The 23,469-nt window shown below is 44.6% G+C and overlaps 1 long non-coding RNA gene across 1 annotated transcript; it reads right to left on the bottom strand.

Moving 5' to 3' along the window:
- Positions 1–2,198: 2,198 nt before the first annotated feature.
- Positions 2,199–9,926, bottom strand: LOC118969135 (uncharacterized). The gene is made up of 3 exons (XR_012122215.1): positions 9,831–9,926; positions 9,642–9,699; positions 2,199–2,671 (listed from the first exon to the last, which is right to left on the bottom strand). It is a non-coding gene; the product is annotated as an uncharacterized lncRNA (long non-coding RNA).
- Positions 9,927–23,469: the final 13,543 nt, after the last annotated feature.

Below are 23,469 nucleotides of genomic sequence, written 5' to 3' on the forward strand. Positions count from 1 at the left end.
GCTCCTGCAAAGTGGTGGAGCCCCGTCGAAGAGGGAGCGGCTGGGAGGCTATTTATCTCCGTAAGGGGACTCTGTGCTCCCTTTTGCCCAGGGGGTTAGTGTGCCCAGAGATCCACAGTTTCCCCTCCTCTTGTCTATGTGTCCTCTCCTGCCCCTTTAAGACTTCCTTAAAGCACTCTGCAAACGAAAACAACAACAGCAAGAATGAGAGAAAGAACAGAAAAAAAAAAAGGAAAAAGCACGCAATTTTTTTTTTCCTCACGCGCCGGTCCCAGGCACCTGCTCACTGGTCCTGCTGCCCTGCCTCCCTAGCACTGGGGTCCCTGTCCCTTTAAGGCTTCCAAAAAGCACTCGCCAAAAAGAGAAAAAAAAAAGGGGGGGAAATGCACGGTTTCCTCCATCCTCAGGCACCAGTCTCAGGCACCCGCCCACTGGTCCTGTAGGGAAAAACGCGCGATCTTTGTCCTCAGGCGCCGGTCCCAGTCACCGCTCACCGGTCCCGCCGCCCTCCCTCCCTAGCACCGGGGTCCCTGTCCCTTTAAGGCTTCCAAAAAGCACTCGCCAAAAAGACAAAAAAAAAGGGAAAAACGCGCGATTTCCTCCGTCCTCAAGTGCCGGTCTCAGGCACTCACCCACCGGTCCCGCAGGGAAAAATGCACGATCTTTGTCCTCAGGCGCTGGTCCCAGTCACCGCTCACCGATCCCGCCGCCCTCCCTCCCTAGCACTGGGGTCCCTGTCCCTTTAAGGCTTCCAAAAAGCACTCACCAAAAAGAGAAAAAAGAAAAGGGAACAAGCACGCGATTTCCTCCGTCCTCAGGCACTGGTCTCAGGCACCCGCCCACTGGTCCCGTAGGGAAAGACACACGGTAATCTTTGTCCTCAGACGCTGGTCCCAGGCACCCCCTCACTGGTCCAGCTGCCCTGCTCCCTAGCAATGGGGTCCCTGTCCCTTTAAGGCTTCCAAAAAGCACTCGCCAAAAAGAGAGAGAAAAAAAAGGGGGAAAATGCATGATTTCCTCCGTCCTCAGGCGCCAGTCTCAGGCACCCGCCCACCAGTCCCGCAGGGAAAAACACGCGATCTTTGTCCTCAGGTGCTGGTCCCAGTCACCGCTCACCGGTCCCGCCGCCCTCCCTCCCTAGCACCGGGGTCGCTGTCCCTTTAAGGCTTCCAAAAAGCACTTGCCAAAAAGAGAAAAAAAAGGGGAAAAGCACGCGATTTCCTCCGTCCTCAGGCGCCGGTCTCAGAAACCCGCCCACCGGTCCCGTAGGGAAAAACACACAGTAATCTTTGTCCTCTGCCTCCCAGGCACCCCCTCACTGGTCCTGCCGCCCTGCCTCCCTAGCAACGGGGTCCTTGTCCCTTTAAGGCTTCCAAAAAGCACTCGCCAAAAAAAAAAAAAAAAAAAAAAACCGCTCCGGTTTCTTTCCACCCGCCGGGAGCCGGGGGGAGGGGCGCTCGGGTCCCTCGGGGCCAGGGCTTGTGTCTTACCCCCTTTGCAAGGCGCTGGGTTCTTGCAGGTGTGGATGTGGTCTGGATGTTGTCCTGTGTCCTCCAGTCTCTATTTTAGGAAGAGTTTTGTTTGTTATATTTTCATAGCTCTATGTGTTTTTGGGAGGAGATTTCCACTGCTCTACTCACGCCACCATCTTGGCTCCACCTCGTGGTTTAAAAGTTTTAAGAACTTTCTATTCTGTACTCTGAGGCAAATAAATTTTCTCATCCTTTGTCTGAAGCCATCCAGAGGGAAGGTTAGAACACCTTTGGAGAGGCCATCTTGTAGCTCTTTTAACTATAGCTGGGGATAATATCAGCTGGCACTCCTGTCCATAAAAGAGGGGCTTGGATAGGTAGGTGCCTTATAAGTCTCTCAAGCTCTTTCTTTGCTTTTGTGTCAGCTTGCCTGTTTCCTTCTGTTACTTCATCCATTCCTTTCTGGTGGTCTCTGCAGTGAATAACTGCTACCTCTTTAGGCTTATGTACTGCTTGTATTAGCTGGTTCGTTTCACTATGGTATTTGATAGGAGAACCTTCAGAGTTTAAAAACTCTTTTTTTCCATATGGCTGCATGGGCATTCAGCACTAAGTACACATACTTAGAGTCAGTACATTTACTGACTCTCCTATTTCAAGGGCTCTAGTTGAAAGGGTATCTTGCCGCGATCCTCCTTACCCCAGAATGACTCAGGAGACACGGGCCCATGCAAGAGATTTTATTATCTGAAAGAGAAAATGGCTGCCCCCAGAGAGAGGGAGCAGCCCCATGGTGCAGAGCATTGTGCCTTTTATAGTGGTGGAGTGGAAAAGTACTGTTTGGCCTGTTTGCCTTGGGGGAGGGTCGGAATGTTTAGAGGTAAGGTGAGGCAAGTCCAGGCAAGTCCAGGAATGATTTTCACTGGCCTATGTGCTTGGGACCATGGGGTAAGTGGAGGATAAAGTACTATATTTTTATATTCTTCCCTTTTCTGTTTTATAAGTGGTAGAGGACTTGGGGAAAGGATAAAGGTCGGTCTTCAGCAACTGCTTCCTGCTGATTAGGGGTGATGAAATTCATTTTTGTATTGATGGGGGTGGTCCTCGGTTGAGCCCTTGGTCTGAAGTGGCGATGGCGTATTCCAGGTTTAATAAGAATCATCATCTTTGAAGAAGGGTTGGTAATCCTGTAATATAAGCTGGTTAAAGGTCTGGTTAGAAATTGTTTGCATTTGAGAGTGGAGTGTTTTTTTAATGCAATTAATAAGGCAAGGTGCTATGAGCAGAATCAGAAGGATTAGTAGAAGGGGAATAGCAAATGGGAGGAAGATTTGCCATAGTTGACTAGGGATAGACCAAGAGGCATTTTGGGCTAGCTGTTGTCTTCTCTTTTCCAAGTCTTCCTGTAATTGTTTGATTTTGTTTTTACTATTATGGACTGTTTAACATAAAAACAGAATTCTTCCTGCAGATATAGGCAGAGTCCCCCTTTTTCTGCCATTAGGAGATCTAATCCACAGTGATTCTGGAGGACTACAGCAGCTAGAGAATCCAGTTGGGTTTGAAGGGTTAATATGGATTCAGCTACTTGTTGAATATCCCCTATTAGTTGATTAGAGAGTTGTTGGCAATAAGTAATGGATGTGGTTATTCCAGCAGTTCTGGTGGCTATGCCTGCCATGACCCCTAAGGTGGCTAGTAGGGGAATAAATTGAATAGCACATTTGGGTCGAGGTCTTACATTACCCATGAGGGGTATAGGGACTTCCTCATCCCCTGGGACAATGTCTATGGATGGAAATAAGAGGTCCAAAGTGCATGTGCCTCTCTATCCAGGCAGAAGGCAGTGATAGACAGTTCTCCCACACAGGAGGGAGGTTTCAGAGACTGGCAGACAGCAAGCCTTTGTGGATGGTGAGTAGTGAGAGTTTGTCTACACTGTTCTTTCTGTAATTCTCCTACAGAGGTGTTTCCCATTGAGGTAAACCACCTCTGAGAGAACTGAAAAAAGGGGCACTCTAGAAAGGTTGGGAGACATTGGCCAGGTCCAGGGAAGTCTCATTGAGCTGTATTGAACTGTTGAATTGTAGAGGACTAGCTATTAAATTAGAGAAGCCTGCTCTCAAACACATCCAGCACCCCTGAGCCAGAGAGGGATTGGTAAGGTTAAGTAAGTGATGGGTAGTATTAACTATTTGAGTTAGGAGAGGGTCTTTAGGTATGAGTTCCCATCTGATTGACAGATTGAGGGGAGGCCTGTTGGGATTGAACATATTGTGAAGTATTTGGGGCAATACTGTAAATATATGTTCCTGGTGGGCTTGATCCTGTACTCTACCCCCGTCTGACATGCCTGTGTGGGTAAAGAAGTTCCAACAATAACTGTGGGAATAAGCACTATTTCCCTATTTCTCTAGGGGCACTGGCTTCTCCTAGCCTTACAGTTGGATTTCCCTGTCCAATATTTCTGATTGCCATGTTTACATAGGGTGGCTGAATTATAGCATTCTTTGGGGACATATGTGTAGGCAGAAAAGCAACCTGGATGGCAAAGGGAATCCTTGATGGTCCAATCTTTTGGACAGTCTGAAAGAGAAGAAATGGGCTGGTGTTGGGGAAGATAGGTCTGGTGAGAGAACAAGTGTTGAGACCAGGGTTAACAATCCTAAAGCATAACACATGGCAGTTGAAAGGGAGGTCTTAGGACTCCGTGCTGGTGGAAACTTCTTCAGTGATGAGTGGAAGTGATGCATCATGAAATGCGAAGAGTAAGAGGTCCCTGCAGGGTGGAGGAGTAGGAACCTGTGGGAGATTTGGTGGGAGGGGAATAAGGTGAGACAAATGGCTTAAGGTGGGAATTGTGTATCCAATGGGAAAGACCCTGGAGCTTAACTGCAGTTGGCGTGGAAAGGATTACTGTGTATGGTCCTTGCCATTTGGGAGTTAGGGATGGTGTTGCTTGGTGTGGCGGAGATAGGAGCACAGAGTCTCCTGGGTGATATAAAGTAGGAGAAGTGGGGTCTTGAGGTTTTGGTGTATAGAGGTCAGCATGGGACCAGAGTAGAGAGCAAATGTGTTGAAGTAAATGGTTGATGAGGTAAGGAGGAAGGATAGGAGGTTTGAAGTTGAGACCTGGAGGAAGCACGGGGTGGCCATACATGAGTTCAAAAGGATAAAGTGTAACAGGTTTTCTTGGTAAGGCCCGGAGTCAAAGTAGGGCCAAGTTGAGGAGTTTTATCCAGTCAAGGTGGAGCTCCAGGGATATTTAGTAAGAATAGATTTGAGGGTTCTATTAGTTCTTTCCACCTTACCTGAGGATTGTGGGTGATAGGGGATGTGAAAATGCCATGGAATATAAAGGGCTTTAGTGGTTGCTTGGGAGATTTGAGAGATAAACTCGGGGCCATTGTCTGATTGTAAGGAAGTAGGTATCCCAAAGCGTGGGATAATATCAGACAGTAGGACTTTGGAGACAGCCTGGGCTCGTTTGTTGGTTGTGGGAAAGGCCTCAACCAATCTTGAAAATGTGTCCACCAGTACTAAAAGATACCGGTGGCATTTTATTGGAGGCATGTGAGTAAAGTCTAGCTGCCAATCAGTCCCTGGAATGAGCCCTTGTGTTTGATGGGTAGGAAAGGTGGGTGGTCGGGAAGGTGAGTTGGGATTGACTTTTTGACAGATCTCGCATGAGTTGGTGAGCATTTTGAGGAAGGCAGTTTCTGAATGAGAAAGAGGCAGGAAAGTTTGAAAACAGTGTTGTAAAGATTGGATGTTAGGGTGGAATAAGTGATGTAAGTAGGAGAGTATGGCCTCAGTAGAAAGTGGGCTGGTAGTTGTGGAAACGGATTTTTTAGGGCCTGGAATGAGGGCACCTATTACAAGGGCTAACGCTGCTTTTCGGGCTGCCTCATCTGCCCTGTTGTTACCAAGGGAGATGGATGACTGATCTGACCAATGGGAGTGGCAATGTACTAGGCCTATGGCTGTTGGAAGAGGCCTCTCTCAGTGGTATAATGTGTTTGGTGTTGGCGATAGAGCTGCCCTTGGTGTTGAGAAGTACCCGTTCTTTCCAGATTGCTGTGTGGAACAGTAGGATATAGAAAGCATATTTAGAATTAGTATAGACAGTAAGAGAGGACCCCTGTGCTACAGTGAAGGCAAGTGTAAGGGCGATCAGTTCAGCTTGTTGGTTTGTGGTGTTAGGAGGTAAGGGCTTTACCTCGATAGTTTTGTCCAGAGAGACAATGGCATATCCTGCCCGTCGAACACCCTTATGGATAAAGAAACTGCCATCAGTAAACCAGGTATATGTGGCTTGAGGAAGGGTGCCATCCTGAATGTGGGAGGAAAAGGGTAGGAGTTCATCTAAAGTTTGTAAACAGTTATGGAAGGGGGGTTGTGATCCTGCCTGTGGATCGGGAGGTAATGGAAAAAGGGTGGAGGGATTAAGGGGAAGACAGGTTTTGAAATTGAGGGAGGTTTCCTCAACTAGGGCAACCTGAAGTGATAGAATTCTGCAGGCCTTTGTAGGTAAGGATTTCAGAAAGATATTGGGGGGATATAACAGTTGTGGGTGACCCGAAGATGAGTTTTTTGGATTCTTGAATGAGGACGGCAGCCGCTGCTAGGGCTCGCAGGCAAGGAACCCATCCCTGAATAGTAGGATCTAGTTTTTCAGAAAGGTAGGCAACCGGGGCAAAGAGGGTCCTAACCAATGTCCCAGAACTCCCAGGGTGAAGCCCTGTCTTTCTGAGATATATAGAAAAAAGGTGTGTGTGAGGTCAGGCAAGTGCAGAGCAGGGGCTTGTAGAAGGGCCAGCTGGAGTTTATAGAAGGGCTTAGCTACAGGCGTCAAGAGGGGCTCAGTAAGAGGTCCTAGGTCCATCATTAAGGGGGGCAGCCAGGAGTGAAAAGTTGGGGATCCATGAATGAAGGAACCCAGCAAGACCCAGGAAAGATAGAATTTCATCTTTGTTGTTGGGAACAGGCATGGATTGTAGAAGTTTTTTCCTGTCTATGGTAATGGCCTTGTAGCCCGGAGAGAGCTGAATTCCCAGGTATGTGACCTGAGTGGCAGACAGCTGAATTTTGGAGGGTGAAACCCAATAGCCGTGTTCTGAGAGAAAGTTTAAAAGGAGAATAGTATCCTGTTGAGAGGTTTGTAGGGAGGGACTGCACAGGAGAAGATCATCCACATATTGAAGGAGGGTGGAGATCGAGAGAGTAAGGGATTTGAGGTCTTGTGTTAGAGCCTGTCCAAAAAGGTGGGGACTATCTCTAAAGCCTTTGGGAAGGACTTTCCAGGTCAATTGAATAGAAGTCTGGGTGGCAGAATTGGTCCAGGTGAAAGTAAATAGATTTTGGGAGTCGGGATAGAGGGGGATAGTGAAGAATGCATCTTTGAGGTTGAAGACAGAAAAGTGAGTGGTGGAAGCAGGAATGGTGGACAATAAAGTATAGGGGTTAGGGACCACAAGATGGATGGGAACAGCAGCTGCATTAATTACTCTTAGGTCCTGGACAAGCCTGTAAGAACCATTAGGCTTTTTAACTGCCAGTATAGGAGTATTGAAAAGGGAATTGGCTGGTTGTAGTAGCCGTTTGTATAAAAGTTCCTGGATAATTGGCTGCAGGCCCAGCAAATTCTTGAGGAGCAGCAGGTACTGAGGTTGAGAGGGAAAAGAGGTGGGGTCTTTAAGTCTGATAATTACTTGGGGGCAGGTGGCAATAGAGGGGGTGAGGGTATCCCAGACTACAGGGTTGATTAGATGGGGTGGCAGAGGAAAGGGAGAGGGCGGTAGGTTTGCAGCAGGTTGGAGGGCGCGTAAAAGTGGGATTGAAGGCGAGTCAGGGTTGAGGCACAGTCCAGGAGTGAAGGTAATGGAAGCTCCAACCTTGTGTAATAGGTCTCTTCCCATAAGGGGGATGGGACACTGGGGAATCACCAAAAAGGAGTGAGAGAGGGCAATGCCTCTAAAGACACAGTGAAGCATGGGAGTTTGTAAAGGTTGATAAGGTGTGCCCTCTACCCCGACTATAGAGGACTGTGAAAGGGAGGTAGGTCCCCAAAACTCCTTCAGCACTGAGTAGGTGGCTCTGGTGTCCAAAAGGAAGGAGATGGGCCTACCCGCTACCTCAGTGGTTACCTGGGCTCCTGTACAGTGATGGTAGTGGTCGGGTGGAGGAGTCCCGGGGCCCCTCAATCATCATTTGCCAGACCCAGAAGGTCTATGTGTGGAGTGTTAGAGCTGGATGGCCTGGCACCTCTTGGTGTGTGAGGACAGTCAACAGCCCAGTGTCCCTCCTGATGGCAGTTAGGGCATGGACCGGGGGGCTTACAGGGATTTGGGCAGGCTCTAGCCCAATGACCCATTTGACCACATTTGAAGCATGGACCAGGAGGTCCTCCTGGCTGTTTCTTAGGAAGTGAGGATACCCGAGCACCAGTGGTTGGGGTGGGTTGAAAGGCCTTAACCAGCATTTGGTATTTTTGTTTATGGGCCTTTTCATCTATCCCATTATATACTTTGAAGGCCACTGCCAGGACCTCTGCCTGAGGAGTTCAGGGGCCCTTCTCTAGACGTCTAAGTTTAGCCTTAATGTCAGGGAAATTCTGGGTGAAGAAGTAGGTCATTAATAATTCTCTTCCATCTGGGGTCTTGGGGTCTAGGTTTGTATATTGTAAAAGAGCTTTGGTGAGGCAGTCTAGGAACATAAAGGGATTCTCATTTTTATCCTGAATAACCTCTTGGAGTTTTTCATAGTTAATGGCTTTATTGGCTGACTTCCTGAGACCCGCCATGAGGCAGGTGATGAATTGATCTTGACGGGTAACTCCCCCTGCCATATTATAGTCCCAATTAGGGTCTCGGTCAGGAACCGCCTCAGCACCAATTGGATGAGCTGTAGTACTTTGGTGAACCTCATCAGCATGAGTTCTAGCCTGTTCCCAGACTCGCCTGTGCTTCTCGGGCAAAAGTGTGTTGGATAGGATCATGTGAATATCATGAAAGGTAAGATCATATGACTGAGTTAGGTACTGGACCTCTTACATGTAAGCAGCCAGGTTGGAGGTGAAAGAACCTAATCTTTTCTCAATTTGAGATAGGTCAGAGAGAGAGAAAGGGACATGGACCTGGATGATGCCCTCCTGTAGTGGGGCTAGGATCTGGGATCGAGAGTGAGTGACTCGAGGGCTTGACAGGGGATCTCGGGATGGGAGGTAAACTGGTTGCAGTTAAGGAGGTGGGGTTATTACCCTGCCGCTGATGGTAGCTTGTGGTGGGAGACTTAGTGGGGGCTGGAGGGGGAGGATGCTGGGCAGTTTCCATGGCTGCACAGGGTGGACTGGGTGTTTGAGGAGGAGGAGGAGAAGGAGCAGGTGCCATGGGGTCGGTAGGGTGGGAGTTCATCAGCAGAGTCAAAGTCAGAGGATATAGTGGGATCTGGTTTGTTGGAGGGTGAGGACTTTTAAGGCAAGTTGTAGGTGTTTAGGATTGTAGGGGAGACAGAGAGAGGGCTTGTTTTGGAGGTAGGAGAAAGCCAGGGTATATGGGATCTCTTTCCATTTGCCTTGCACTCACAGAAGTTGTATAAGTCGCAGATAGTTTTAAGATCTAAAGAGCCATTGGGAGGCCATTTAGACTGATTGTCCAAGGAATATTGTGGTCAGATCTCACTACAGTAGCAAATAAGCTTAAAAGGTTTGAGGTCTGGAGTGAGGTGGAGAGATTTTAGATTATTGAGTAAGCAGTAAGCACCCTAGTGGTAAATCTCTGGGAATAGAGGGGCCAGATCCCATGGTGAGAATGAGACCATTCACAAGTTGCTGAGGCATTCCAGAGTGATTGAGAAGGTTGCAGAGAAGACCAGACATAGTTAGGGGGTCGTTAACACCTCTAACCAAGTGGTCAGGGCAAAAATGCCATGGAGGCTCGGTACCTGGTACCAGGAGTTCACAAGTAGATAAAGGGAGACCGGGCCTCAGTGAATGAGGATTCACACTGTGGGGAGGCAGAGAAGGGTTGACTATGGAGATCAACTGTGACTCTGAAAGTCATGGTTGGGGGTGCCCCTGTCCTGGAGGAACCCTTGGGGGTGCCGGACACTCAATGGCCACTTCCCAGGTTTCAAAGGGACATTTAAGTCAACCATGAAGGGGAGACTTACCAAATCGAAGGCCAGTGTTGGGTGAGAAGACAAGTGACCGGGGAAATGGACGGTGAGCCTGTGGAGGAGGATCGGGCAGTGAGGGTTCCCAAAGCAGCTCAGATTCCCGGAGGAAGAGCAAAGTCAATGGGAGAACTTCATCCAAGTCACAGCACCAATGAAAGGGTATCTCGCTGCCACCCTCCTTACCCCAGAATGGCTCAGGAGACATGGGCCCATGCAAGAGATTTTATTATCTGAAAGAGAAAATGGCTGCACCCAGAGAGAGGGAGCAGCCCCGTGGTGCAGAGCATTGTGCCTTTTATAGTGGTGGAGTGGAAAAGTACTGCTTGGCCTGTTGCCTTGGGGGAGGGTCAGAATGTTTAGAGATAAGGTGAGGCAAGTCCAGACAAGTCCGGCAAGTCCAGGAATGATTTTCACTGCCCTGTGTGCTTGGGACCATGGGGTAAATGGAGGATAAAGTACTATATTCTTATTCTAGTGAGGGCTATTAATTCTTCCAGCTGTGTACTCATGCCCAGTGGAAGTGGTTGGCACTCAATAGTATCCCACAGAGTGACAACTACATAGCCAGCTTTCTGCTGGCCCTGCTCAATAAAGGAGCTGCCATCTGTGAAGAGGACAAGCTCTGGGTTTTCTAAGGGGCTGTCTTTTAGGTCTTCTCTGGCAGAATAGTTTAGGGCAAGGACCTGTTGGCAGTCATGCTCAGGTCCTTTGCTCAATGATTCAGGTAGAAAGGTAGCTGGATTCAGGGTGGTGCATATCTGCAGCTGGGTTACAGGGCCCTCAAGGAGGAGTGACTGATACTTTAGTAGCCTTCTGTCTGATAACCACAGGTCCTCCAAGGTGTTCCCCCCCAGGTGTTCAATAAGGGGTGCATGTGTTAGGCTGGAGGAAGGAAAAACAAGGACATGCAAACAGAACAGAGAGACACCATAGGGGGAGAATAGGCCAGACCCCAAGGTCTGTACCTTATATGGAAAGGGGACAGTTTTTCCTGAATCCCATCCTGCTGTGCCAACTAAGACCTGGATGTCAGCCTCCTCCCTCTTGGAAGGAAAAAAGTTACTAGTTGTCTATTATGTCACCTTTAGACAAGCATACCTCTCCACACCCCCTAGGATAGCTTGCCCACTCCTCCCCCTCCTAATCCCTTATAAGCCCCCACCTCCCTGACTGGGTGTGACTTTCCCAGCCTGTAATACCCAGACCATGGAACATCACCCAGGAGTTGCACTCAAATAAACTACCTGGTCCTTTGTTGCCTCTCTTCACCTGCTTATTTCAGCTAAAATTTATATTACATTTGGTGCCAAAATCCTGGGAAGGAGCGTGAGCATGGGGCCCCGACTGGCCACCAGTGGCCCTGCCCCTCCTTCCCCAACCCAGGACCTCAGTCTGCTCTCCGCTGCATGGACTATTTTCTGGTGAGTCCTTCAGTTTCCCCCGATCTGTTTCCCTTCCTAACTCCATTTCACCTAGTCCGTTAGAAATTGTACTTACGTCCAGGTGGGGTATCCGGCCCCTGGCATTCAGCCCACCCTCTGCAGGCATCCAGCCCACCCCTGGCCCTGTGGCATGGGAGACATCCCTACCCCAGACCCCCAGGATGTCTGCAGGCATACGGCCTGCCCCTGGCCCTGTGATGGGGAAGACATCCCTCACCCAGGCTCCCAGGATGTCTCCCCTGACTTGGTGCACTTGGGACGCTGGGTGCATCTCTCAGCAGGATTAGTTGAGAAGTGGCACAGACATGGGGAACCAGCCCTCAAAAGCAGAGGCTCATAACCCACTGCAGTGTCTCATTTCTAATTTGGCTACTCTATATTTGTCCCGGGAAGTTCACAAATAAAAGCTAATCTTCCTTTGCTCTGAGGCCAGGCCTCAGTATCCCTTGGACAATCAATCTTGCTGGCCCCCTGAGGGAACTTTCAATTTTAGCCTCCTCACCAACTTGATTAATTATTGCCACCAGAGCAGAGAGTAGAGTGAAATCCCATATGTGCAGGCTTTTTGGACTTTGCACTCCCACCCAGACCTTTATGTTAAGTGTTCAATGATTCAGGTTCTCCTAGCCCAATCTCCAGTTAAAGATTGTCAGCCTCTTACTCTGCTCAGTCCTTTTCTCTTTCAGATAATAAAATCTCTTGCATGGGCCCATGTCTCCTGAGCCATTCTGGGGTAAGGAGGGTGGCAGCGAGATACCCTTTCACTGGTGCTGTCATTTTAGTTAGATAGATAAGTATTGCTTCATGGCAACCTATAATCCTATTTAAGCAAGTGCCAAATAAACTTTCTTTTGACAAATTCCCAAAATCAAATTCAAAAAGGTACTTTTACCTCTAGTTAACTCTGATATTTTCCAGAGGGCCCCTGGAACATGTCAGAGGAACTTTTTCTCACTGGAGAAGTATTTGACTAATTTAACTTATTTATCTGATATATAATTACCTGCTTAATTACCTAGAAAGCACTGTCAAAAAGAATAATGCTAAACTTTGTTAGTTAGTGTTTTGTGTTACAGAAATATCATAATTTCATTATGTCAACTGCCTTACAGTAAGCTCTCATCAAATCTTTAACCATTGTCATTAAGTTTTTTATTATTTATAGTCACTGTTTTATTACTCTTAAGCTAGTAAAGAACTAGATTTCTTCAGAACAGGTATTAATTACATAGGATTAAGTAAACTAAGGAAGATGATTTTGTGGCTTTTTGTTTCAAATGTTGATAAAGTGTTTTAAGCTTTATCTCTTAAGCTGACAACAGTTTAGTAAATGACTGCCTTTATAAGCAGAATTGAAACTTTCTCTCTCTCTGCCTGATCCCTCCAGAATTAAAAAAATCTCAGTGACTATTTTTATATTTCATGGCAGTATGTTTATTTGCACAAGTTCAATAAGAATCTGCTTTCCTTGTAAGAGGACCAATTAAAAACACTGGTTATATTACCAAGGCTTTGACTGGAATGTCATACCTGAGAGACACGTGTGTAAACTCAGATATGAACAGACAGCTTTAAGGAACTAAGATTGACTTTATAAAGCCAACAAAGTCCCTTAAAAGAACTGGCCTGGTACCTTGCTTACAGAGTTCCCAGTAGCCTTACCAGATGAGTAAGGAAGGTCACTGCCTGGCAGGGCAGGTGCAAGGACCTCAAGAATGTCTTGGGAACCTCAGAGAAGAAAGGAATTCACCCAAATGTACAGGTACTGCAGGCACAACCTGATGGCAAGTCTGGCTTGGCTCTTTGGCCTCAAGAAGCCTTTAAAAGTCCAATCTGAAATTCCTTATAAAAAGTTCCAGCAAAGCATATTTAAAAGAGCCTATGTAATCAATTGCTCTTCTTGCTGCACTTATGCAAATAATCAAGCCAACTGTTAATTATTTTCTTAATCTGGCTACTTCTAATAAAAATGAGGGTGATTTTAGAGAAAAGTATTGTTTCAATAATGCAGTCTTATCTATACTAAATCCCAATACTAGTCATTGAGATGTAAACTTGATCCAGAATTCCAGTCCCCCATAATGGCCTGGCTAGTGCCCCTACTGGGCCCCTTAATAACAGTTTGTGGTTTACTCTTAGCTGCTCCTTGTGTCCTCAGTTTCCTCCAACAGCAGCTAATCCAGATGACCAGGTCGCCACCAATCAGCTGTTACTTCACCATTATGCACCTCTTCCCACTGAACCCCTTCCCTCAGCCTAAAACCAGCCTCAAACCCCCACGATGCCCCTTGTCAGCCGGAAGTAGCCAGATCGAGTTGTTGTCCATTATGACCAAAAGGCTGGAATGTTAGGATGGAGGAAGGAAAAAAAAGGACATGCAAACAGAACAGAGAGATGTCATAGGGGGAGAACAGACCAGACCCCAAGGTCCATGCCTTATATGGAAAGGGGACAGCTCTTCCTGAATTCCATTCTTCTGATGTGCCAAGAAAGACCTGGATGTCAGCCTCCTCACTCTTGGAAGGAAAAAAGTTTCTAGTTGTCTGTCACCTTTAGCCAATCATACCTCTCCATGCCCCCTAGGATAGCTTGCCCAATCCTCCCCCTCCTAATCCCTTACAAGCCCCCACCTCCCTGATGGGGTGTGACTTCCCTGGCCTGTAATACCCAGACCACAGAACATCACCCTAGAGTTGCACTCAAATAAACTACCTGGCCCTTTGTTGCCTCTCTTCACCTGCTTATTTTGGCTAAAATTTATCTTACTGCATGCACTATTGTCTCTTCCCAGGGTCAATTTTCTGGCTTCAGGTTGTAGCAGGGCTACTTCTGCCACAGATCTCAGACAGTGTGGCAAGCTCTTAGCTACTGGGTCTTGTTCCTTGCTTAGATAGGCTATGGGCTGCTGCATTTCTCTCGAGGTTGAGTTAGTACTCCCAGTGCCACTCCTGATGTCTCAGTAATGAACAGGTTAAACCGGTTTCCAGTGGGCAGGCTTAAGGTGGGGGCCTGGAGTAGGGCTTTCTTCAAAGCCTCATAAGCTTTAAAAGCATCAGGTTCCCACTGGAGTTTTATGGTGCCTTCCCTTTGGACTTCTTTAAGAGGTTGGTAGAGGGGTCTGGCTAACTCTCCATATCTGGTGACCCAAATTCTGAAATACCCAGTGATGCCCAAGAATTCCCTCAAGTGCCTGATAGTAGAGGGCAATGGGCGGCAGAGAATAGGCTGTATTCTCTTTTCCCGCAGGGCTCTAGTTCCCTGAGGTTAAGGCCCAGATATTTTACTTGCTGCTGACAGATCTGCGCTTTCTGATGAGAGACTTTATAGCCATAATCAGCTTGAAAGTTCAGTATAATCTCTGAGTACTTTCCTGACACTCTGTCTCTGTGGTGGTACAGAGAAGTATATCATCCACATATTGGATGATTTCTGCCTCCCTTGAATCAAAGGAGGCCAGGTCCTTGCTAAGACCTGCCCAAATAGATGTGGGCTACCTCTGAATCCCTGGGGCAAAACTGTCTGGGCTAATTGAGCTGAGGGATTTACTGGATCCTCAAAAGCAAAGAGCAACTAGGATTCAGGTACAAGTGGGATACAAAAGTAAGCATCCTTCAGGTCTAGCACAGTAAACCATGCTGCTCCCTCAGGAACCCTGGATAACAGGGTATAGGGATTAGGTACTACAGGATGTAGGGGCACAAATGCTTCATTAATGGCTCATAGATCTTGTACAAGGTACCAGCTTCCATGTGGCATTTGTACTCCTAATATAGGAGTGTTGCAAGGACTGTTACAGGCTATCAAAAGGCCTTGAGTTTTTAGGTTATTGATAACTGGTTTCAAGCCTTCACGAACTTCTGGTTTTAAGGGATACTGCCTCTTATGAGGAAAGTGATTAGAGTCTTTAAGATGAATCTGTATTTGTTGGGCTGATTTTGCTCCTCCAATGATTCCATTAGTTGCGCAGACCTCAGGATTAATGTCTACTTCCAATAAGGGAAGACATCACTCATCTCTTTCTATGTTCATATGTACAGAGGCTTGTACTTCAGAAAGTATATCATGGCCTTGAAGTGGCATTGGACTTTCTGGGACCACCAGGAAGGCATGGGAGAACAGCACTGAGTCCCACTCACAACTTAAATGCTGAGTAAAATATTTGATCATGGGCTTCCCAGATACACCTCTAAAAGTAGTTGACAAGGAGGAGGGAGGGCCAGGATTATGGAGGAGGACCGAATAGGTGGCTCCTGTATCTAGTAGGAAATTGATGGTGTGACCTCCTATAGAGAATCACCTGGGGCTCCTGTGGGGTTATGATGGTGACAGGAGCCAGCATGGGTAGCCCCGTGCCCCTTCAGTCCTGACTACATTGTTGCAAGTCTGACTCCAGTTGCCTATGCCTCTGAGGGCAGTGTCACTTTCAGGGGTCTCCTTGACAGAGTGAACAGGACGTTGGCAGTTTGGAGTACCTACCCATAGGGCATTTTCACTTAAAATGCTCCTCTCTCCCACAGAGGAAACAAGCCTCCTGGGGCCAGGTCTCTGGGGTGGTCTCCCTTTCTCCAACCTTGGAGGCTCAACATTGACTCTCTACAAGGCCATGGCTAATGCCTCTGCCTTTTGGTTATCTCTCCTGTCCCAGTCCCTCTTTTCCTCCTCATCTCTATTATAGAAAACTGATGTGATGATGTTCAGGAGGCTTTCCAGATTTTGTTCTGAGCCAAATGCCAACTTTTGTGACTTCCTCCTGATATCTGGGGCCGATTGAGTGATGAATTTATCCTTGAGAATGACTTGGCCTTCTGGGGACTCTGGGGACATATGTGTGCTTCACCAATGCCTCCCTGAGCCGTTCCAGAAAGGCTGAGGGCTTTCTTTCTTTTTCTTCCTGCATCACAGCTGATAATTTAGAGTAATTTATAGGTTTTACACGTGCTCTTTTCAGCCCTTTTAAAATACAAGTTATAAAGTGATTCCTGTACCAGTTATCAGCATTGTCTATATCTTGGCCCCACTCTGGCTCAGTGAATGACACTGCCTAACAGCCAGTGGTGACTCGAGGTGGTTTCTCTGGAGATTTGCCATTTGCATTTATAGTATGCCATTCATCTACAAACTCTAAGGCTTCTCTGATTACTTTATCTTTCTCCCCTCTGGTAAGGATTTGGTTTAGTATAAGCGTAACATCCTTCCAGGCCAGTTCAAAAGTTAAAGTAAGCCCTTGGAAGACTTCTATGTACTTGTATGGGTCATCTGAAAATTTACCCATGTCCTGTTTAATTTGCCTCAGTTCTTGGAGGGATAAAGGGACATGGACCTGAGCTGGTCCCCACTCTCCATTGGCTACTTCCTGTAAGGGAAATAAGGATGGGTATAACTATCTTCTCTTCACCCCCCTGGGAAGCCTGGTGGGTGATTGGGCCAATAATGCTTGGGGTGGTAGTTCTCTTGTGGTCTAACTTTTAGGGTTCTCGGCAGGTGGACTTACATCTGGATAACGTGGGCATGGCAGAGCCAATGGGGAGGAATTAGGGTTTGGAGTAGGGTCTGGAATTAATCCACTTTTTTGGCATAGTCCTTTACTTTCCCTAAGGGCAAAAAGGCCTGTACATATGGGACTTCTGACCATTTCCCTTTCTTGCAGCAAAATAAATCTAGCTGCATGATCTTTTTTTTTTAGATAATTATTTTTTATTGAAGGGTAGTTGACATACAGTATTACATTAGTTTCAGGTGTACAACACAGTGATTGAACATTTATATACATGATAATTCTAGGTACCAGCTATCACATACCAAGTTGTCACAATATTTTGACTATATTCCTTATGCTATAAATTACATCCCGGTTACTTACTTATTTTACAATTGGAAGTGTGTACTTTATTTTATTTATTTACTTTTATTTTATTTTATTTTTATTTATTTTATTTATTTTTTATTTTTTATTTTTGTGAGGGCATCTCTCCTATTTTTTTTTGATCAAATGGTTGTTAACAACAATAAAATTCTGTATAGGGGACTCAATGCTCAATGTATAATCATTAATCCACCCCAGGCCTAATTTTCGTCAGTCTCCAATCTTCTGAAGCATAACGAACAAGTTCTTACATGGAGAACAAATTCTTACATAGTGAATAAGTTACATGGTGAAAAGTACAAGGGCAGTCATCACAGAAACTTTCGGTTTTGATCATGCATTATGAACTATAAACAGTCAGTTCAAATATGAATATGCGTTTGATATTTATACTTGATTTATATGTGGATACCACATTTCTCTCTTTATTATTATTATTTTTGATAAAATGCTGAAGTGGTAGGTAGATGCAAGATAAAGGTAGAAAACATAGTTTAGTGTTGTAAGAGAGCAAATGTAGATGATCAGGTGAGTGCCTGTAGACTATGTGTTAATCCAAGCTAGACAAGGGCAATAAAACATCCACGGATGCAGCAGATTTCTTTCAGGACAGGGGGGGAAGTTCTAAGCCTCACCTCTGTTGATCCCCAATTCCTCACGTGATGGCCCCCCTGCGACTGTGCCTGTCTTAGGTTGTTCCTCCCTTGAGGAATCTTACCTGTCTCTGGCTAACCAGTCATCTTCCGGGGCCAAACAGGGAAATGTAAAGTTGGTAAGTGAGAGAGAAGCCTTACTGTTTGAAAAGGTTAGTTTTTTTACTTCTTTGCATATTTATGCCCTGTGGCTTCTATGCCCAGCATTTGTCTTGAGGTATCTTTACCCCTTGGAAGAATTGTGATACATGGTAAATTCGATATGAGGCACGAATTCTATTTATGGGTTGTAATTAGGAACGAAGAAGAAAAGCTACAGAAGTAGCAGGCAGAAGAAAATATGGGAAGATTGATTATTTCTTTGACATAGTAACTTGTATAGTAACTTCAGCATGTATAGGTTTTAAACTACTAATTAAATTGCACACACACATTAACATAATAGGAATACAGTTACATAACCAAAGCATGCTTATAAATACCAGCCATCTCCAGTGATACCAAGAAAACCAGTTAGGCACCTTAGGCATTTGTGAAAACTTATCTATGATATGGTGGATATTGTCCAACTGAACTTGAATAGTCTGAGAGAAATCAGACAAATTAAAACAACCCATTCCTGTGGACTGTTCACATCCCATATGTTCTTTTAACAGTAAATAGTCTGTAGTTGTAAGGTTTTGGAGTGCTACAATTTGCACCTCTCCTAATTCTTGGTTGAGTTCCAATAGTGTAGATCCAGTCAAATTTGTTGTTTTACTGTATGCACAGGCTAGCTTAGATATCTCCTTCTTCATTCCCATGGCAAGTCCAGGAACTGGTGGGATGAGTGCATCTACACCTGTAGCAGTGCGTGGATCTTTGTTGGGGTTTTTTGATGATCATCTTCTGGCATGAGTCTTCCAGAGAGTGCTGATGTTGGAAGTTCTTTTTCATATCATATCTTAGTTCATTTTTGGGGTAGCCAAATTAGGCTTTGATCCTCTGTATAAGCACAAACAAACCCTTTGCCTACACTTTTATATGCCCTATATACCACTGTGTAGAACTCATTGGAGGTCACTACCCAGGAACTGCTTTTTCGTTGTTGTTGTTGTTATCATTAATCTACACTTACATGATGAATATTATGTTTGCTAGGCTCTCCCCTATACCAGGTCCCCCCATACACTCATTTACAGTCACTGTCCATTAGCATAGCAAAGTGTTGTAGAGTCACTACTTGTCTTCTCTGTGTTGTACAGCCCTCCCCTTTCTCCCACCCCCCATGCATGCTAATCTTAATACAACCCCTTTTTTCCCCCTCTATCTCTCCCTACCCACCCATCCTCCCCAGTCCCTTTCCCTTTGGTACCTGTTAGTCCATTCTTGAGTTCTGTGATTCTGCTGCTGTTTTGTTCCTTCAGTTTTTCCTTTGTTCTTATACTCCACAGATGAGTGAAATCATTTGGTATTTCTCTTTCTCTGCTTGGCTTATTTTGCTGAGCATAATACCCTCCAGCACCATCCATGTAGCTGCAAATGGTAGGATTTGCCCTTTTCTTATGGCTGAGTAGTATTCCATTGTGTATATGTACCACATCTTCTTTATCCATTCATCTATTGATGGACATTTAGGTTGCTTCCAATTCTTGGCTATTGTAAATAGTGCAGTGATAAACATAGGGGTGCATCTGTCTTTCTCAAACTTGATTGCTGCATTCTTAGGGTAAATTCCTAGGAGTGGAATTTCTGGGTCAAATGGTAAGTCTGTTTTGAGCATTTTGATGAACCTCCATACTGCTTTCCACAATGGTTGAACTAATTTACATTCCCACCAGCAGTGTAGGAGGGTTCCCCTTTCTCCACAGCCTCGCCAACATTTGTTGTTGTTTGTCTTTTGGATGGCAGCCATCCTTAGTGGTGTGAGGTGATACCTCATTGTAGTTTTAATTTGCATTTCTCTGATAATTAGCGATGTGGAGCATCTTTTCATGTGTCTCTTGGCCATCCGTATTTCTTTTTTAGAGAACTGTCTGTTCAGTTCCTCTGCCCATTTTTTAATTGGCTTATTTGTTTTTTGTTTGTTGAGGCGTGTGAGCTCTTTATATATTCTGGACGTCAAGCCTTTATCAGATCTGTCATTTTCAAATATATTCTCCCATACTGTAGGGTTCCTTTTTGTTCTATTGATGGTGTCTTTCACTGTACAGAAGCTTTTCAGCTTAATATAGTCCCACTTGCTCATTTTTGCTGTTGTTTTCCTTGCCCGGGGAGATATGTTCAAGAAGAGGTCACTCATGTTTATGTCTAAGAGGTTTTTGCCTATGTTTTTTTCCAAGAGTTTAATAGTTTCATGACTTACATTCAGGTCTTTGATCCATTTTGAGTTTACCTTTGTATATGGGGTTAGACAATGGTCCAGTTTCATTCTCCTACATGTAGCTGTCCAGTTTTGCCAGCACCATCTGTTGAAGAGACTGTCATTTTGCCATTGTATGTCCATGGCTCCTTTATCAAATATTAATTGACCATATATGTTTGGGTTAATGTCTGGAGTCTCTAATCTGTTCCAGTGGTCTGTGGCTCTGTTCTTGTGCCAGTACCAAATTGTCTTGATTACTATGGTTTTGTAGTAGAGCTTGAAGTTGTGGAGTGAGATTCCCCCCTACTTTATTCTTCTTTTTCAGGATTGCTTTGGCTATTCGGGGTCTTTGGTGTTTCCATATGAATTTTTGAATTATTTGTTCCAATTCATTGAAGAATGTTGCTGGTAATTTGAGAGGGATTGCATCAAATCTGTATATTGCTTTGGGCAGGATGGCCATTTTGACGATATTAATTCTTCCTAGCCATGAGCATGGGATGAGTTTCCATTTATTAGTGTCCCCTTTAATTTCTCTTAAGAGTGACTTGTAGTTTTCAGAGTATAAGTCTTTCACTTCTTTGGTTAGGTTTATTCCTAGGTATTTTATTCTTTTTGATGCAATGGTGAATGGAATTGTTTTCCTGATTTCTCTTTCTATTGATTCATTGTTAGTGTATAGGAAAGCTACAGATTTCTGTGTGTTAATTTTGTATCCTGAAACTTTGCTGCATTCTGATATCAGTTCTAGTAGTTTTGGAATGGAGTCTTTAGGGTTTTTTTATGTGCAGTATCATATCATCTGCAAATAGTGACAGTTTAACTTCTTCTTTACCAATCTGGACTCCTTGTATTTCTTTGTTTTGTCTGATTGCCGTGGCTAGGACCTCCAGTACTATCTTAAATAACAGTGGGGAGAGTGGGCATCCCTGTCTGGTTCCCGATCTCAGAGGAAATGCTTTCAGCTTCTTGCTGTTCAGTATAATGCTGGCTGTGGGTTTATCATATATGGCCTTTATTATGTTGAGGTACTTGCCCTCTATTCCCATGTTGCTGAGAGTTTTATCATGAATGGATGTTGTATTTTGTCAAATGCTTTTTCAGCATCTATGGAGATGATCATGTGGTTTTTGTCTTTCTTTTTGTTGATGTGGTGGATGATGTTGATGGATTTTCGAATGTTGTACCATCCTTGCATCCCTGGGATGAATCCCACTTGGTCATGGTGTATGATCCTTTTGATATACTGTTGAATTCTGTTTGCTAATATTTTATTGAGTATTTTTGCATCTACATTCATCAGGGATATTGGTCTGTAATTTTCTTTTTTGGTGGGGTCTTTGCCTGGTTTTGGTATTAGGGTGATGTTGGCTTCATAGAATGAGTTTGGGAGTATTCCCTCTTCTTCTATTTTTTGGAACACTTTAAGGAGAATGGGTATTATGTCTTCTCTGTGTGGCTGATAAAATTCCGAGGTAAATCCGTCCAGCCCCGGGGTTTTGTTCTTGGGTAGTTTTTTCATTACCGTTTCAATTTCTTTGCTCATAATTGGTTTGTTTAACTTTCGTGTTTCTTCCTTGGTCAGTCTTGGGAGGTTGTATTTTTCTAGGAAGTTGTCCATATCTTCTAGGTTTCCAGCTTGTTGGCATATAGGTTTTCATAGTAGTCTTTAATAATTCTTTGTATTTCTGTGGAGTCTGTCGTGATTTTTCCATTCTCATTTCTGATTATGTTGATTTGTGTTGATTCTCTTTTTCTCTTAATAAGTTGGGCTAGAGGCTTATCTATTTTGTTTATTTTCTCAAAGAACCAGCTCTTGGTTTCGTTGATTTTTGCTATTGTTTTATTCTTCTCAATTTTGTTTATTTCTTCTCTGATTTTTATTATGTCCCTCATTCTGCTGACTTTAGGCCTCATTTGTTCTTCTTTTTCCAGTTTTTATAATTGTGATGTTAGACTATTCATTTGAGATTGTTCTTCCTTCTTCAAGTGTGCCTGGATTGCTATATACTTTCCTCTTAAGACTGCTTTCGCTGCGTCACACAGAAGTTGGGCTTAGTGTTTTTGTTGTCATTTGTTTCTATATATTCCTTGATCTCTTTTTTGATTTGTTCATTGATCCATTGATTATTTAGTAGCATGTTGTTAAGCCTCCATGTGTTTGCGAGCCTTTTTGTTTTCTTTGAATTTATTTCTACTTTTATACCTTTGTGGTCTGAAAAATTGGTTGGTAGAATTTCAATATTTTGGAGTTTACTGAGGCTCTTTTTGTGAGCTAGTATGTGGTCTATTCTGGAGAAAGTTCCATGTGCACTTGAGAAGAATGTATATCCTGTTGCTTTTGGATGTAGAGTTCTATAGATGTCTATTAGGTCCATCTGTTGTAGTGTGTTGTTCAGTGCCTCTGTATCCTTACTTATTTTCTGCCCAGTGGATCTGTCCTTCGGGGTGAGTGGTGTGTTCAAGTCTCCTAAAATGAATGCATTGCAGTCTATTTCCCTCTTTATTTCTGTTAGTATTTGCTTCACATATGCTGGTGCTCCTGTATTGGGTGCATATATATTTAGAATGGTTATATCCTCTTGTTGGACTGAGCCCTTTATCATTATGTAGTGTCCTTATTTATCTCTTGTTACTTTCTTTGTTTTGAAGTCTATTTTGTCTGATATTAGTACTGCAACCCCTGCTTTCTTCTCACTGTTGTTTGCCTGAAATATGTTTTTCCATCCCTTGACTTTTAGTCTATGCTTATCTTTGCGTCTAAGGTGAGTTTCTTGTAAGCAGCATGTAGATGGGTCTTGCTTTTTTATCCATTCTATTACTCTGTGTCTTTTGATTTGTGCATTAAGTCCATTTACATTTAGGGTAACTATTGAGAGATATGTACTTATTGCCATTGCAGGCTTTAGAGAATCTTACCCTTTTTTACTTTGGTATCATCAATCTACAGATACATGAGGAACATTATGTTTACTAGACTCCCCCCTTCATGAAGTAAGAATCTTACATTTTTAAGAAAAAGGATTAAAGATGGCAGCATGACAGTTGAGACAGAGGCTTCCTCCTAAAACCACATATAATATGAAAATATAATTAGTACAAGTTCTGAAAGAACACCAGGCAGAAGGACAGGGCCAGACTGCATACACCTGGAGAAAAGAGCAGACCTCACAGAACAGGTAATGTACCAGAGCTGTGGCCCAGCAGGACCCAAGCCCCAGATCACTGGCTGGAGGAAGACAAACAGAGTGAGGAGGGAGTGGAGGCCTGGGACTGCTGAATACTTAACTCTTGAGTTCTGCTCTGGTAGCACAAACCTACATTTCATGGTGCTTTCATTTTACTCTCATGATTGGGGACTTGGAAAGCTAAGACAGGCAGAATTCCCAAAAAGATAGATTCCGGCCACTTGTGGAAAGCAGGAATCCATATCTGGCTGCTCTGGGACAAGGGAAGGGCAGATGGTCTGAGAGATGTCCTAATAAGGAAGCCCTTAGCAGGAAGGCCGCTAAAGGGGTAA

Source organism: Manis javanica, chromosome 10 (assembly GCF_040802235.1).
Source record: "Manis javanica isolate MJ-LG chromosome 10, MJ_LKY, whole genome shotgun sequence".
Taxonomy (NCBI): Eukaryota; Metazoa; Chordata; class Mammalia; order Pholidota; family Manidae; genus Manis; species Manis javanica.